This window comes from Hevea brasiliensis, unplaced genomic scaffold (assembly GCF_030052815.1).
Source record: "Hevea brasiliensis isolate MT/VB/25A 57/8 unplaced genomic scaffold, ASM3005281v1 Scaf66, whole genome shotgun sequence".
NCBI lineage: Eukaryota > Viridiplantae > Streptophyta > Magnoliopsida > Malpighiales > Euphorbiaceae > Hevea > Hevea brasiliensis.
The window spans coordinates 133,252-152,039 of NW_026615206.1; the positions used below are offsets into that span (position 1 = coordinate 133,252).

An 18,788-nucleotide genomic window follows, 5' to 3' on the forward strand; every position below is an offset into this window, starting at 1 on the left:
AAAGCAAAAAGCTCACAAGCAATAAATCAAAATACAACAAATCTCATTTAAATGACTAAATCAGTTCAAAACTATAACACAAAGCAATATTTACAAACCCATCTCTAGAATACTACTCACAAATCATAGTTTCAAGACAAACCCAAGTGTAGAAATGAAGAAATAATAAAAATCTAAGCTAAGGAATAGAAAAACCCAGTAGAATGATGATGAATCTGCTGCTAGAGAGTGCAGAAAATGTCCTCTACTGCTACTACAAAATGGTTTCCGTCCTCTTCCTCTCCTTTTTTTCTTGCCAAAAATCTCTCTCCCTTTCTCCTTATGGAAAGAAATAGATAAAGGAGGTTTTATATAGTTCAAAGATCTGCCCTAGAATGGGTAAAAAGGTAGAAGATTCCAGAGAAAGTGAGGTATTAAGTCAGAGGAACGAAAATGCCACGTTAGCCATTTTCAGTAAATATGACACAAGCTGAATCGATTGTGTCGCGAGTTGTGTCGCAGGTTGTGAAACCTGCTGCCTGAGAGAAACTGCATATCTGAAAATCGACACAACCTGTGACACAAGCTGTCTTGTAGGTTGTGTCACTTTCGGCCTCTTTAATCTCAACTTCAAAATTTTGCAATTCAACTTTAATTTCTTCCAAATGGCTGCTCTAATCAAAATACACTAAATTTCTCCAAATTTAACCTACAAAACAAATAAATTCCATAAATTAAACTAAGAAGTATAAAAAGGAAAAATTGACTAAATATATGCTAATATCTATAGTAATAGCTATGAACAAGGGTAAATTATGTACAAAAATTATACCTAAATGATGACATAAAATGCATGCATCATGGGTCTTATCTGGGCATTGTCAATTTGTTGAGAATTTGAGAAAATTTAGAAGAAATTTGATACCCTTGTATTATATAGATGTTTTTAGGCACAATTGTACTATAATTGCATGGCATTTAGGTAGATAATTACATAAATATTTATTAGTTTCATTAGTTTTTGATAATGTAGCCAATCTTCACTAAATTTCATATTTTCTACATCTTTTTAGGCGTTCTAAAAGAAATCCAAGGTATAGGAGTGAAAAAGAAAAGCTTGGAAGGATTTGAAAGCAAGGCAAGTTGCTGATACACTTTACATGGGTTGTGTAAACACAGCCATGATCGCATGTAACCTTCTGTCGGGGGAGAATTGAAGAAATCATAAGAAAGCTTCAGTACATGGGAAATGTAAATTGCCCTGTGTACCATCCAAGGGCCCTTGTAACATTTTGGTTAACGAAGCTTGAAGAACTAAAGGGAAGGAGACAGTACACGAGCCGTGTACTTTGACCCGTGTAAAGTCACATACCCATGTAACTTTCAATTTCTCATATGAAAAGAAGCCGAAGTTACTCCAGAAACTTACACACCTCAGGCCATGCAGTGACATATGGGCAGTGTATTATGCAATATCAACTTCCTAATTTGACTCCAGCTCCAATTCTGGCATGTCATTCAGACTTATACTGCCCTTAGGACTTTAAAACTTAACCCTAGGACATCCAATATAAATAGAGGAAGTAGAGAGCATGAGAGGGGAGAAATTTCTTTTGAAAGGGAAGAGAGGAGAAAAGAGAAAAGGAAGACCTTTAAGATAAGACTTCCAGAAAACCCTAGTTCCCTTGAAAAAGGATTACATCAGTACCAAGGAAGAGAACTGTCAGCCAAAGTTCCACCAGTTTAAAGCTGCAGATCTTTCTCTTGATTCTTTTATTCTAATTCTTCATACTGGTTTTGTGTTCTTTTATTTTTATTACATTATATTTGTTAAACTCACCATGTGTGAGTAGTACCTTTAATTCTGGAATTAGGAGAGTAGCATTCTTAATTTCTTTTATGGATATATATTGAGTTTTATTTAATAAAATTGAGTTTTGAGTTTTGATTCAATCTCTTGTGTTATTAATGTATGCTATGTGTAGGTACTCATTTAACTATGATCTAAGATATTAATTGAAGAACTGAGAGGTGAAAATTAATATCAAAAAATCAGGATTTTAAACCTAGAAAATCTGACCTAGAGATAGGCTGATGACTTTTGTGGAACTCCATAATTAATCACAGAGCTTAAGGGATTTTAATTAGGATTGATCGCCATGAAAGTAGGGTTCAAATTAATTAAACTACATCTTAGATACCTTAAGAGAGGATCTAGAATACTTTAGGATTAATTTTCATCAAAGTAATAACACTCATTCCATTGATGAAACAAGGTTAAAACCATAATAGGGTTAAGGTGTGAAATCTTAATTCTAGAATTGTCTATCCAAAAAGAATTCTTTTTAAGTTCTCAGAATTATTTTCCTTTGTTTCTAGTAGTTATTCAGTGCTGGTTTAACTTACATTCCCTCATAATTTTTAGTAGTTCAAATAGTCAAAATTATTGTCTAGCATAGTACTTATGCTTATAAATTCCTTATGGGAACGATACTCTACTCATTACTTTATTACTTATTCGTGATCCGTGCACTTGCGGGGTTATAAAACTAGCAAACAAAATTGCAGGTACCTTGAATTTTACTATTTTGAGAATGAATTTAGTACCCTTGTGTGGTTTGAGCTTTATTTGTGCACTTGAGATGTAATGGATACTCTGTTGATATTACGTTTATCTTTAGATTTTATATTATAAAGACATTATTTACCACACCTATCACAACACTTGACATGGCACCTGCTATCTCATCTGGTACTGCACCTACTATAGCACTTGCTGCAGCACCAACTTTGGCACCTAGTACAGCACCTGGTATGGCACCTATTGCGGCAACATGGTACGATACTTGCTGTGGCACCTACTACAAGTACTGGTGTGGCCCCTCCCTTAGTCATATCTCCTATGAGCACCTTTGTACTAGGAATATAGTTCCTCTTTCGTACTAAAGGTCTTTGCATAATCAAGCTTTTTGATGTCTAATATCAATCATTTTTCTATATTAGCCAGAGGTAGTTCTCTTCATTGAACCTATATCGAACCTTTTTGGTGCAGGTGAGATTATATCAAAATTTTTCCTTGACTAGGTACTGTAATCTTTATATGGAGGATTTGAGAACTTCATTATCAGGTGCCAATACCACATTTCTCCTTTGGAAATATTGGGGAATTTTCTATCCAGCCTTGTTCTAGAGCTACCAATTGACTTTAAGCTTCATCCAAGGATTTTCTACATGCTATGGTCATAAATTTTAATGTAATAAATTTAGAACACATGTAATACTTGGATATTTGTTAAACAATAAGCCATGTTTTGGTTTTTATTTATGAATGATAGTGGCCATAAGGCCTAGTTGTTACCTTTTGTCTACCTGATTATATGTGAATAAATGCTATAATGTATTAGCCATCATGTCAATGTTGTCTTTACACTAATTGTAGATAAGCCTAGAAAAAGTCATGGGATCAGCTATTTAAGGCCATGGGTTGACCTAGGAGAGTCTGCGGATTAGCCTTAGATATTTTATGTTGGGTGTTATTCCATCGGCTTCCTCCAAGGTGTGATGGATTAGGTGTGATGGATTTGGACTTAGAGAATTGAATCATTATAACTGCTACTTAAAGGACTTGAGTAGTAGGAATTATTACATGAGGAACACAGACCGTAGGAGCACTAATTCCTTTGATACTGTGATTACCCCCTGAGCATGGAGTCACCTGAGGAACATGAGTCCCTTGGGAAGCTATTGGTGCCATTAGAATTAGAGTTATAGGTATTACCATTTGAGGGACTGGTGTGACTATCTGAGGAACCTGCACCATAGATAAGTTAATTCCTCTCTGACTGTTGACCCCCAAGCCAAAGGTCACCTGGAGCATCTGCACATTCTGAGGCACTAGTTCAGCTTGAATACCAGCAATTGTCTTTGCATCATAAATACTCACGTAAGTTACAGTGTTAATGTTACTGAGAATCTGAGTAGGAGCATCGGTTTTGACGCTGGGGTAGCAGATTTATAATAATGCTTTAGGTTAGCTAGCCATCATTCGTCTCTCTTGTGGAGTGGCTGGTACCTTTCTTCATTTTGAATTTAGCCTTCGTCAAAATTGCCTAGGGGAGTTTATGCTAGAAACTACCCCTTAAGTTCCCTTACGCTCCTAGATGCCAAATCAGATTACTCTGGCCTAAGAATCTGGCCATTAGGAAGTAGTTAGACATTGGGATGTTGTATTTCTTAGAAATAATTGTACATCTAATTGATGAGATTTCTCTGCCCATGAATTTATGTATTTTATCAAGGCATTCATGATGGTTGATGCCAATTTTTCCATATCACTATAAAGCATTTTGTAATGCCTCATCAAGAACGTAAATAACAGTGAAGCATGAGAATCGTCCCACTGGGAGTGCCAAAAATTATTTGCTTGGGAAACAACTTTGCCAGCTAACAACTTAGGAAATGCGAACGTGCTAGATACTATGTACATCAGCTGTACGCTAGTCTGACTTCTCTCAAATAGTTGTGATAACCTGATTAGACTGAATACAACTTCGTTAAAATTTCACTTCAAATGAACAATTAAAGTAATAAGAAATTATATTGATTATTGAAAATTGAAGTACAAGGCTTAGAAAATAAATATAAAGTTTAAAAAATAAAAAAAAAAACAGATAAAATTAAAGATAAATAGATTGTTGGAGTCTGTTGTTATTGATTGGTTGATTGGTTAGGGGTTTGAACATTGCATAGAATAATTCATAGCAGCATCTAACCTTGAGAAGGTTCTGGAACCAATACCTTCCTATGTCACATCTATGACAGTTTTTATCTACTATTAGTAACTGCATGTAACTTGCCTTGCAATAGGTAACTTCCACTAACCACTAATTTCTATAACTCCCCACTAGCAGGTAACTTCCATTAATCAACTTCCAATATATAACCACAAAAAATTATTAATAATTAATAAGTAATTCAAACCTTATAATTAAATTAATGAAACAAAATTAATTAAATTAATTTAAAAAAAAATAATTTAATTAATTATGGTTTAAACACAAAAAAATACATTTTTAGTGTAAACAGTTTGTTTTAAATTTTATTTTGTGTCATGGAGTATCATTAAATAGAATTGTAATTCACATTATCAATTGATTATTTATATTTGTAATTATATGTGATTTAAATGTAACAACTAATATTTTATGGATAGGAAGAATGATTAATTGGAAGTTGTTGGTTAAGTTACAGGGGAAAAATACACTACAAGAAAAAAGGAGATTAGAAACCAAAAATTCGGTTTCGAAACATTGAAAATCATTTTTTAATTTCAATTAGAAATTGATTTGAAATCGAAATAGTCAGTTTGCAATCTGTAGGTTTCTAAATAAATTAAAAATGGAATATGATGTCTATTTCTAATTCTAAAACCAATTTGAAACAAATATTTCCGTTCTAAAATTAGACACCGAATAACTTCGATTTTTAAATCTGTTTTGAGTTAGAAACCAAAATATATCAGTTTCTAGTAATCTGAAATAGATTTCCGTTTCCAATCAATTTCTAATAGGAATAAAAATAAAACACCTTTTAAAACTGAAATATATTCAGTTTCTAAATAGAAACATAATTTCCATTTCAAATTCATTTCTAAGCATAATAAAATAAAATAATATCATTTTATTTTAAAACTAAATGCTTTTTTGTTTCAAATTAGAAATGAAAATTCAGTTTCTAATCCATTTTAAATTACAGTAAAAATTTTTATTTTTATTTATTTAATGTATTATTTCTTATATTGAAGCATCTAATATGTTATCAAATCTCAATATAATACAAGAAAATTAAAAATTCTATCATAGATAAAATAAATAAAACATTGGAGAAGAGGATATATTTATTAAATTATAAAGTTCATAAATTTAATACATGCAAAGAAAAGTATACCCCTGCATTGCAATTGAAACACTAAGAAATCCAATATAGACTCCAACCTACAAACTTCAATATTGGGCGATAATTATATCACAATAAATATAGACTAAAATATCACAAAAGTGAACTAAGTCATGTCCGGCTATATTTTCTTGGTAAATATGATAAGCAACCCATGATAGCAAGAAGATTCGGACCATTCCACTCCATATTTATTCATGAATATTCTGATCCCATAACAATATCCCTTCAAACATTAATTATGCCCCATAGTCAAATCAAGGAGAAAGCCATAATCTGCATCAAGGAAAAGCACCTCAATGAGAAAAAGTAAATGCAAAATTACTCTTAAGTAAATAGAAAGCGGGACAATTCCCTTTCCATTAGTTCAATATAAAGGACTTAAATCTAAAAATTTATAAGTATCAGTAGTAGCAAATATTAGTTCAATATAAAGGACTTCGAGCATTAATGTGTTAAGTGGAAACTAAGTTCACTAATAAGCATATATCTGAATATTATAGTGCTAGTGTCGAAGACATTTCCAATCATGACCATAAACTAGTTAGTTTCTACAACTCAGACTATACACACATATTCAACTAACAACTCCGATCATACATATATATTCAACTAATAAACCAATGTAAATAAAAGAAACACCATCAACTCGTCCAATTGTAGCTTTGGCATCTCAGAATGAACAATCACCCCAATTCAAGGACAATCAAATCAATAAATGTATCCAAAAATATGAAGAAACTAATTGCAGAAAAGCAGATGGCTTTTGTCCAAGACAATTATAGCTTAGATATATCAATTTAAGAAATGAATCCTATGTTCCATTATAGCTTAGATCACAACAATAAAATCATTTTGATTCAATAACCTATGAATCAATTCACATTTACTATATGATGCTATTCTAAACCAAAATCCAACACCAATCATGCTATGGAGATAATCTGCATTTTAATATGAGAAATCAAAGAATCAAAACATGACGATAACTAGATGGTCAAGCATCAAATCTGAACATTTGATAGCTATATAATTTCTTCCTCTATTCACAAAACAATTGACAATAGTAGTTCAAACAATTAGATTTGAAGTCAATTTGTTTTAAATTTTATTAATTTTTGAAAGAATTTAAATTATAAATTGATTTAGTCATCATACAAAAAGAATTATGAATTAACTTAGTTAATTTATAAGTTATAAATTCTTTCAAATCAAAATATTAATTAAAAAATTTAATTAATTTAGTTTTCATGCAAAAAATCAATGGTCATTGCATCATTTAGATTGCACTAATAATTTAGAAAGATTCAAAAGCATTCCACATTATTAAGACAGAAAAAATAAAAGCAATAAATTACTCTGAAAATGTAAAGAAGCTGGGCCACTGACATTAGCAGGATTCATGGAAAGCCCAGTGTATTTTGAATATGTGACAACTGATGTTACAGTTACAACAGCAAGCAACCAATTTTGCACTATTGAGTTACGAGGGCCCCTAAGGAAAATTATAAGAACAGCAAAGCTAATTAAGAATGTCAACTCCCCCTCAAAAATGGCTCCTGTATGCAAGTCAGCTTTCAAAGTAGGCCTCAAAGCATGTGCTTATATTGTGGTGGCATCACCTCCAAGATCGCCAGTGCACCACTCACGGCACCTGCTGCCTACAAGAAGCCAATCACATTCCACGCTTAATATTATTCACTAGCAGCTTAAGCATGTTAATGAAATACTATTTCTGAAGAAGGAAGGCAAATGCATTAATGTAACATTATAAATCTTTGTTGTCCCTTTAAAATTCTTCTCTTTTTTCCAGAGATTTCTAGATATAGGTTATTGTACGTATGAATTATTCTTTTGGAATCCACTTTTCTCTTTTTTTGAAGATGGCTCATTATAAAGCTATTTTCTTTCTATCACAACTATATTACTCCTTTTTTGACATATGGGTATTATTCTATTTCTAGATTCATTTTCTCTAGAAAATAAGGGTTCAAAGGCAATAATTACAAAATATTTCTAGGAAGAATTCAAAAAGTCCACAAAAAAGCTAAAGCTGAAAACCAAAAAATTAAAAAAAAAAAAAAGACTAAAAGAAAGTAATCCAGTCGATTTTTCTTCTCTCCTTCAGAAATAACCATAAATATACAGAACGAACAAAATACCACTGAATTGGCAACAAACGAATGAAACGATCAATAAATCCATGCAATAAACAGTAACTGGGTGGTAATTCAAATTCTTTTATTCCTATATCTACTAAACATGCATGCAGACAGATTAAAAGAATGGATTCTCACACACAGAGACACATATACATTACCTGAGCGGGGAATCTGAGAGCCATGGAAAAGAGATTATCCCCACCAAAGCCAGCAGCATAGAAAGAAGCAGTACCAGTGGGGTTAAAACTATCTCCACCAAAGAACTCCACGATCAAGCCAAACAAGAAAACAAAGATAAAAGCAATAACAGTAGTGATAAAACATAGATGCCCAAAACAGCTGCTGAACGCCAAGGAAAGGGGAGGAGTTGGTGGTGTGCTCTGGTTAGGAAAGGGGAGAGCACATGGCAGATATGGGTAGCTTACAAAAGAGAGAGGCGGCACAACACTACAGGAGAAAGTTTTGCTGCAAAAAATAAAGACAATTTATGCTAGAGATTAGAAACCAACAAAAATCGGTTTCTAATTTGAAGTAGAATAATTTTGAAACTGAAATTAATCGGTTTCTAATTATAACTAAATGAATTAGAAACCAATGAAACTTAGTTTCTGATTTTCCTTTAAAATTTAATAGATAAAATAGATAATAAATTAATTTTGAAATCAAAATCAATCGGTTTTGAAATAAAACTAAAAGAATTAGAAACTGATCAAAATCAGTTTCTAATTTGACCTTATAATTCATAAAATAGATAATTAGATTAAGTTTGAAATGGAAAGTAATCGGTTTCTAAATATAATTAGATAACACCTTAATTTTTGAAATCGAAAGTAATCGCTTTCTAAAAATAACTAAAAGAATTAGAAACAGATATAAATCGTTCCTAATTTGACTTCAAAATTTAATCAATAAAATTGATAATAGATTTATTTTGAAACTAACAGAAATCGGTTTTTAAATATAACTAAGGAAAATAGAAACCGACAAAAATCAGTTTCTAAGTTGACTTTGAAATTTATTAAATAAAATATACAATAGATAAATTTTGATACCAGAAGCTATTAGTTTTTAAGTATAAATAAAGAAATTAGAAACCGTAAGAATCAGTTTCTATTTTTACTTTAAAATTTAATAAATAAAATATAAATTATATTAATTTTGAAACCTATATAAATCAGTTTCTAAATATAATAGATAATACTTTTATTTTGAAACCAAATGTAATCGATTTCTAAATTAAACTTAAAGAAATTAGAAAATGATGAGAATTAGTTTTTAATATGACTCAAATATAATGGAACTAGTTTTGAGTCTTTAAATTAGAAACGGAAAATAATTAAGTTTCAGAAGTTGGTTTGTAATCGGTTTTTAAACCGATGCTAAATTTGCCACCAAATTTCGGCGCGTCATTTAGAAACCGATGAGTTTCCATTTCAAATTTTGATTTCAAAGCCATTGCTAATCGGTTTTTGATATATTTAATCCGTTCTACTCAATTTCTGTTTTAAAAGCCATTTCAAATTACAAACCGACATAAATCCATTTCTAAATTCGGTTTCTATTACGATATTTTCTTGTAGTGATATCAAATGAGATGGTTTGGCTGTAGTTATGCCAAGACTGAGACAACCACAGCAAATACTAATTAATTCTCATCATTCTCAAACTCTAATATAAGGAGTCATTCATTCTCTCCTAATTCCCAATGATAACATAAAGATAATCAAGTTGCTTTCTCAACATGTCTAATGTTGATAGCGATTGGGTATTATTTTTAATCTTTGATTTAAAGACGAGAAGATGAAAATCATTGATAAATAATCAAAGTTTTGAAGTTAATCAACTAGATTTAGAGATAAACTAGGGATTAAGAGAATTAATTGGTTGATTAAAAAACTTAATGAGTTTTGGGTAAATCAAACACCGTGCGAGAGTATAATTTGGTTTTTCCTAAAATACATTTTATTTAGCTTGAGAAAGAAATTAAAAGATTTTAGAGTCAACCACCTTTAAATTATGTATTTCCTTTAAAATTGGATGAACCAAACTAAATCCCAATTAGTTTAAAGCATAAACCCCAAACTCATCATTAATTATTCTTTGTTTTAACATATTCTAATTATTATAGTCAAGTTTGCTTAGTTTAAGTTTTATTTAGTTTGCCCATTGCCTATTTTCTTTATTTTTCATTTAAATTATTGTATTTAATTAATTTAGTTCTCCTATAAATTGTCATTAGTCTAAATAATTGAAACAACCATAGTTTGGTACTTAAACACAATTTTTTATATAAACGGCACTCTATTTATCACTTTATTACTTGACACGGCTCATGTACTTATGGAAAATCCATGTCATTACTCTAACATATAAATTCATAGCAAATTTAAAATTTCAGCTATTTGATCCTAATATTTATATTTAAATTTTTATAATAAATTTACATATAAATTATTTTGATAATTTTATAAATAAAAATTAAATTTAATAATTTTTTTAGTAATTCATAAGGTCCTCTATATATTCTTAATTTCGTATAAATTATATTATAGATAAATTGAATAGATATTCTTTAACTTTTAGATTTTTTTTTCCACATTGATTTCCTTTAATTCTTTTTTCTAATTTTTCAAGTTGATTTAAATTCTATAAATCATGAACTTGAAATTTAATCCAACTATCATTGAAAAGATTGAACAAATTTGAATGACATGCATGGCATGCATAATAATACTTTTTTTTTATGAAATAATACTATAGTTAATACTATTACGAATAGCTTGCAATAAATGGGACATACTAATTGGGATATTAATATAAGTAGCATCCCATAAGTAAATAAATTGAAAGTAAATAATAATAAAATATAATAGAATTATATATATATATATATATATATATATATATATATATATATATATATATATATATATATATATATTATGCAATATATCAATAAAATAATATATAAATTTAGGTAAATTATAATTTAATCTCTGAGATTTTTGTTAAACGTACAACTTAATCCCCGTAATTTTAAAACTAAGTAATTTTAGTTCTTAACATTTCAATAAATCTACATTATAGTCGTTATTATTAGAATTTTAGTTAATTTACTGGTAATTCTAGCAAAAATAATTAAAATGTCATTAATTTTATTTTTAATTTAAAAATAATTTAGTTCTTGAGTCTTTATTTTGTTAACAATTTAGTCTCTAATTATATTCCTAACTTGCATTGTCCTGAAAAGTCAAGCAAAATATTTAAATTATTTATGCACTGAAATAACATTACCTTGACTTTTCAAACAATGTAAGTTAAGAATATAATTACGAATTTAAACCATCATCCTTCACTTTAAAACAAAACAAATAAGATTTTAATACTATTTTGATTTATACTTTATCATTTATATTATTAGTTTAAATAGTTAATTAAGTATTCAACTAATTTAAATAAGAGTACTTTACTTAAATTTTTAATTTATAATAAAATTGTATCAAAAAAAAAAAAAAACTAGATTTAAACAGATTAGACCTGCAATGAACCCAATACAACTTGCCTCTGCCTAAAATTGTATAATAGGAGACCAGTAAAAATAATGGTCTTCTATTTTTTGTCCCCTTAACTTGTGAGGAAGAACTTAAACCTACCCGGTAACTCTAGCAAGGACTCCAAAGCTACGGATTTATAGAATTGACTCAACAGGAAAATTTTATCTAAATCAATTCATAATAAATTTAAAATATAAATTATATAAAATATATATATTATATCTAATATTCATAATATACCATATTTATTCAAGAAAAATCCTTAACTTATATCCACCGGCCCATTCCTTACGACACAGCAAGTCATTCAAGGGTCACCCTCTTTATTTGTCTTCCTCAAGTTACAATCACGGCTGTTGTTTACCGTTTCTTAAATAAATTGCTATAATTCAATCTCCAAGATCCAACGGCTGCATGTAATACATATATTCATGCGGTACCATTACATATTAAGGCTTTGTTTATTTTATGAAAAATATTTTTTCATTTTTGAGATATTTGAAAAAATATTTTATTATTCAAAGAATAAATTAAGTTATTTAAAAAAAAATTTTTTTACAGATTTTGATTATTTTATTAAAATATATATATATTATTAATTTAATATTATAATTAAATAATAAAAATATTTTTATAAAAAATATTTTTTTATATATAAATTATTTTTTTTCAAACAAATAAAGTCTAAATTAAGTTGCACTTTTACTACTCTTAACAATAATAAATAATAAAAGTAAACTTTTGCCCTTAAAAACTAAAGAATTAAAGAAGCTTCTGGACTTTCTTGCGACGGAGCACAACTTCGGTTTCCGCAGTACACGCACTGACGCACATGACCAATTAAAAATGCTATCTAATATCTTTTTCAAGATATTATAAAAAAATAATAATTTTATTTCATATTATACTATATTAATATATTAAAAAAATAGTGCACTATCCATTATATATTTATACTTAAAAAAAAAGAAAATTTTACTGTACGCTTTACCTCTATTCTCTCTTTTTTATTTTAAAATTTTTTAATTTCTATTTTACACTTTATTTTTTAAAAATTTTCTCATTTTATTACTTAAAAACAAAGACTTTCTTTTTAATTTTCATATAATATATCTTGTAATCTTTTCACATGCCACTCCATTTTTTTTCTTTTAATCTCATTTAAATTTTTATTTAAAAATTTTATTTTACTAATTAATATTTTAAATTTTTATTATTTATTTTTATTTTAATCACTTGAGTGTTTATATATGAATTCAAAATTTTATTTTACTTTATTTTATTTTATTTTGTCATTTTAATTGTGTTGAATTATTTAACTATTTAATAATTAAATTTATGTTAATCATTGTTATCTTTCTTAAACTAATTTTAAGGTGACTTTATTTTATAATGAAATGAAATTAATTTATATTCCAACATTATATCAATGAAATGTTATACTTTAATCTCATTATGAGTAAAGTATAATAATAATACACTACATTAAAATTATTATATTGAGATTAAAAGTTTTAACTCAAAAAATTATTTATTTGTCTCTACATATTTTTAGAGATAAATAATTATTTATTCCATTTATTGTTATTTTTAAATGTAATTAGAGACAGATATAGAGATAAATATATATTTGACACTAATTTAACTTTTAAAGATAAATATATTTATCTATATTAATAACTTGTAGAGACAAAAAAAAATTATTTCCTTTTCATTTTAATAAACTATATTTTTTGCCTCTAAATTTATTTTGAAAGACAAATTAAATTGATTTTAATTATCTATTCTAAAATTTTTAAATTACAATCAAATAAATTTGACTCTAATAATATTTTTTAAAAAATAAATTATTTTGTCATTATATATTAATTTCTTTATATCATTTATTATTAATATAAATGTATTTATTTGTCTTTAATAATATAATATTTATTTAATACTGTAATTTAAATAAAATTTATTTAAATTAATAAAAATAATAAATATTATTTAAAATAAAAATATATAATTTTAAAAAAATAAAAAAATAACTAGCGGGCTTTGTATTTGGGCTCTACTTTTTACTTGAAATGCAAAATGAAGATAATTGCCTTTTATAGGCAAACTATTACCTTTCAAGTTTTCGAAAAAATTGATGTAGGACGTCGTTTTTTCTTTTTTTTTTTTTTTACAAATTATTATTTTTTAATTTATAATTTAGAACTTAAATTTTCAATTCATCATATAAATATTTTTATTATAATAAAGAACTAATACCATTTAATATTATATAATCAAATTTTTTTATAGTTATTATAGTACTTATCTATTTTTTAAGTATAAATTTAATTAAAAATAATAATTAAAAAATAAATATATTAATATATGTATAATTAATAAAATCAAATCATCAAAATATTTGTAGTTTAATAATAAAAGTGTTTTTATCAAATTTTGAGTTTTTTTTTTAAGAAATTAATAACAATTATTAGCCCAATAATTAATAACAATATGTTGATTAAAAGCTTTAACTATATAGATTAAAAGAAAAATATAATTTCTTTATTTTAATATATACAAACATAATGCAATATATATGCATGTATTTTACATGTTTAATTTTTAAAAATCAATTTTTTACTTAAACATCCAAGATGTTCTTGGTATGTCAGAAGTTGAATGTCTAAGCAAGTGTGGGATCTGAGTAAAGTGTTCTGTGGTTGTTGGATAATTAATTACGGAGGGTGTTCTGGTTAGTGGTAGGTCAATAATAGTAGGTAGTTGTGAGATTCTTTATATATATATATATATATATATATATTAGTTATTAATTTTTTCTTTAATATGAAAAAGGAAATTTTTTAATGACAAATTAAAGAAAAAATTGTTAAAACTTCTTATATAAATAAAGTTAATATTAATGAATTAAAAACAAATAATATAAGATTTAAAGACTAATAAATTTTACTTCAAAAATTAATTATTAAAAAGAAATAATATAACATTTAAAGACTAATAAGTTTTGCCTCAAAAAATTAATCATTAGAAATAAATAATATAACATTTAGAAACTAATAAATTTTATCAAAAAAATGAGTCATTAAAGATAAATAATATAATATTTAAAAACTAATAAAATTGTACTTCAAATAATAGTTACTAATAATAAATATCTTATTTGTGTCAAGGCATTTGTCTCTAAAAGACAATATTGTGATAGTGCATCTTTTTAGTCAATTATCATATTAATTTGGAATAATTTTTTTATTTAAATAATTATTTTTAAATAAATAAAAATAAAACATATAATTATACGAGAATTCATTTTAATTTTAATTTTTTTCCAAAAGATTTATTTCAAATAAGCCTAAAGAAATTGTAAACAGTTATTTTGATTGTAACTGAATTCAGGAATACAAACAATGATTGTGACCTGCATGACTTACAGAGTCGCAAGGAATGGGCCATGGCTTCAGAGTCTTTACTATAGTTATTGTGGTGGGTTTAAGTCATACTCACAAGTCACAACAGAGTAATTGGTCTTATTACGAGGAGAGGACTTTGGAAGTTTCTTATGGCCTCGACGTTGCATGATTTTCGATAATTGAAGTTTTCGTTACGGCACGTTACAAAATTAGTAATCTAAATGAACAAAAATCGGAAACCATTATTTTTGCTGCCCTTTATTTTTAGTAATATATCTTAGAGCATATCATTTTATATGTATTTTGTACATATCTAATTAATAAAAGGTAATTTAACTTTTCCGTTTACATAATATATTTATGTGTAATAGAAAATGTTCATTAATATTTTGTTAGAAATTCTATTATGAAGTTGTTAAGAATATGAGTGATAGTATTTCTAACACAAAATATCATAAATTAGTTCACAATCGAGGATACTTCACAAAGGACATGACTTATCCAGAAATATTGTAATCATATTTGTTTTCAAGGTATTTATATGAGATATAAATAAGATAGAGTAGTGAGTCTCAGGCCACATAACAAACATGATAGGCACTTATATATGATAAGTAGGCCGAACCAGTGACGCATATGACAAGCACATGTAATTTACTCTTGTCATTGCATTGTCATATATCATATCAGTGCATATAATCTTTAAACCTAAGATAACACAATTATCTTGTATATAGGTGGTTTGAGTTTGATACTGCTTTCATACTTGTACTGTGTATGGGTATATGGGCATGTGTTGGCTTCTACTAGTTATATATAGAGATAGGTGTTGATCAAGATGGAATCCGTTACCCTAAGTAAATAGGGATAAAATCCTATATTCATTTGATGCTTCAAGTTCCTGGCCAGGACAGACAGATTTAGTCAGAAAAGAGTTTCTGACAAGAAAATATAATTAATCAATAACTGGAATTAAAAGAGAACATAATGTTCATAGCAAATGTGGTTTGACACTAACCATGACTCCAGCTCAAATTGCGATTTTGTAATGGAGATATTCCAGTGCATGGTAATATATGATTATAAGTTCATTTAAGGTATTCCTTATTCCTGATTGAGTGGCAATGGTGTGCTATGCTAGGTGTCAACCATGGTCTATGAGATGCCTAAAATGATTTAGAGAAATCATTTATGATAAAAAAGAGTTTTGATGATATTAAGAGTTGATATCATATCTCATTGTTAATTAGTGATGAGCCTAGTGAGTTACACACATACACAAGTTAATCACCAAGTTAAATGTGATTTAATTGATTAATTAAAGAGTTTAATTGATTAATTAAATAGGTTTGGTTTGCAATAAAATTGAAAAGTCCCTAGTATGGCTTGAAATCAAATCTAGATTATTAGATGTATAGTATAAGTTAAATTTATATTTAAAGTGTTTAAATATGAATTTAATTGTGAGAAATTAATTAATGGAGATTAATTAATTAATTTATATTTGATATAAATTGATTAGAAGAGGAGAAATAATGATTTTGGAAGGGTAATTTGGTCATTTCACATGGTGACATGTGGCACCATGAGATGGTGACATGGTATCATATAAGTTTGCCATTTGTCTTCTTATCATGCAAGGTGATCAAAATCAAGATTAAGTCTAGCTTTGACACTTGGCTTAATGTGATTAAGTCAATTAAAAATAAGATGCAATGTGGTGGTGATATTTGGCAAAGGGTTTAAGTGATTATTTGACCTAATTATAAAAGGAAAAGAAAGAAGAAACAAAACAACCTCTCTTCCTCTCATGTGTGATGGCACAAAGGGTTCTTCCTCTCCTCTTCTTGCTTTCTCATCAATTCAAAGAGAATCACTCCATTCCCTTTGAATTAAAATTGCTAGGAATTGTTTCTAGTGTTCTATACACAAATATAACCTCTCTAAAAGTAAAACCCCAAATTGTAATTGGTTAGCAAAGCTTGAGAAGCAAAATTGGGGGTTGCGCATTGGTGATCTTTGTGTGAACAAGCTAGAGAGACAACACTTGGGGTCCTAGGAGCTTCCTAAAGGTGTCAATTGCATCTATAATGCATCAAAGAGGTTAGTGCCCAAATTCCTCTTTCAAACTAGGGTTTAATTGAATTAATTTGTTAATTCACAATCTTAAATGGCAAATGAAGATCCTAATACATATTTAAAGTGTTTTAATATACAATTGAGCATTGAAATTAATTAGGCACATAAGAAATGTGGCATGATGCATGGAACCCTAAAAGAAAAATTTTGAAATTCAATGCTCTAATGCACCAATTTTCATACTTTTGCTCCTTCAATTGGTATCAGAGCCACTATATTTACCATTAGGATTGAATATGAGATTTAATTGTGTGATTAGATCAAATTTAGTTTGATCTAAAGTTGTTTGGGTGCTCATGTGTGGCGGCATAGATGTGATGGTGCCATATGTGTGGCGACTTGAATGTGAAAGACACCCCAAGGGTGCATTTTGGTTTTGGGCTTGGGTTTTGGGCTTTTTTATGCAATTATTGTATATCTTAAGGCCCATAATTAGGCGCATACCTAATTAAATTGTTTAATTAAGAATTTTAATCACACAATTAATTATTGAAAAATATTTTCAAGGTATTAAATTTGGAAAGGGTTTCTAAATTTAAATTGATTTGAATGAGATTCAAATCTAAATTTTTTAGTTGAATATGTGATATTCAGTTTAATTTTTTAGTATGTATATTTTATTTAATTGTTAAATTATAATATGTATGATGGATGATCATGGACAATAAAAGGCCAAAGTGATTGAATTTATTTCTTTTATTTTTCTTTGAGTTGTAAAATAATTAATTTTATTTTAGTGGCATGTATTATAAATGTTGTAATAATTTGGGATGTAATTTCATTTATTTGAGGACTTTAAAGTCCATATTTTTGTAAATTTACCTTGGTATGCCAATGATTACAATGTAATTGGATTGCAAGAAGATCAAGGAGGTCAAGAGCATTGGTGGGACCAGTGGGAGGAAATTAAGATCAAGTGTTGATTATGTACTCCTTCAGCAACTCTTGTAAAATGAATGAATGAAATACACCTATGAATACCCTGATTCAATTTTTGGTGGCTCAGAATTAAATCCCTTAGAAAGTCCATGATCATACCATATTATTTATTAATCCATGTATCCATGAGATGTATGGGATATATGCAAGTATATGATATATGCATGCTAATTGGATAATGTGCAAAGTGAGACCATAATGGTAATTAAGCCAGCCACTAAATTTTCCAAATAGATGATTAAGTTGGAAATGGTATAGTTAAAGTAATTATATCATAGGCCCTCCGTTGAGGAAATTATTTTAAGAAATTTTAAATACTTGCATGTGATGCATTTATTTAAGAGATTTTCTTAAGAATAATTATTAAGCATGAGATGTTGTAAATATATAAATAGTTGATGGCCAATAATGGATGTGCCAGAGAACATTAAAATTATTTGCATGTTTACCGGCTCAATGGGATCAACTTAACTAATGCAAGATAAATCAATAATGGATGTGCCTGAGATTTTGAGCATTAGGAGCTAGATAAATGATTGAACCTCACATGAGATATGATGGGCAAGGAGTTGGTCACTTATAGTTTATTGTAATTCCAATAATGGATGTGCTTGAAGATGACCAATAAGACTATAAGAATTCAATCACCCACTAGA

General features: G+C 27.8%; 1 pseudogene; it reads right to left on the reverse strand.

Moving 5' to 3' along the window:
• The window catches only part of LOC131177616 (aquaporin SIP1-1-like), a 36,224-nt pseudogene extending 26,672 nt beyond the window's left edge, over positions 1-9,552 (reverse strand).
• Between the last annotated feature and the right edge of the window lie 9,236 nt (positions 9,553-18,788).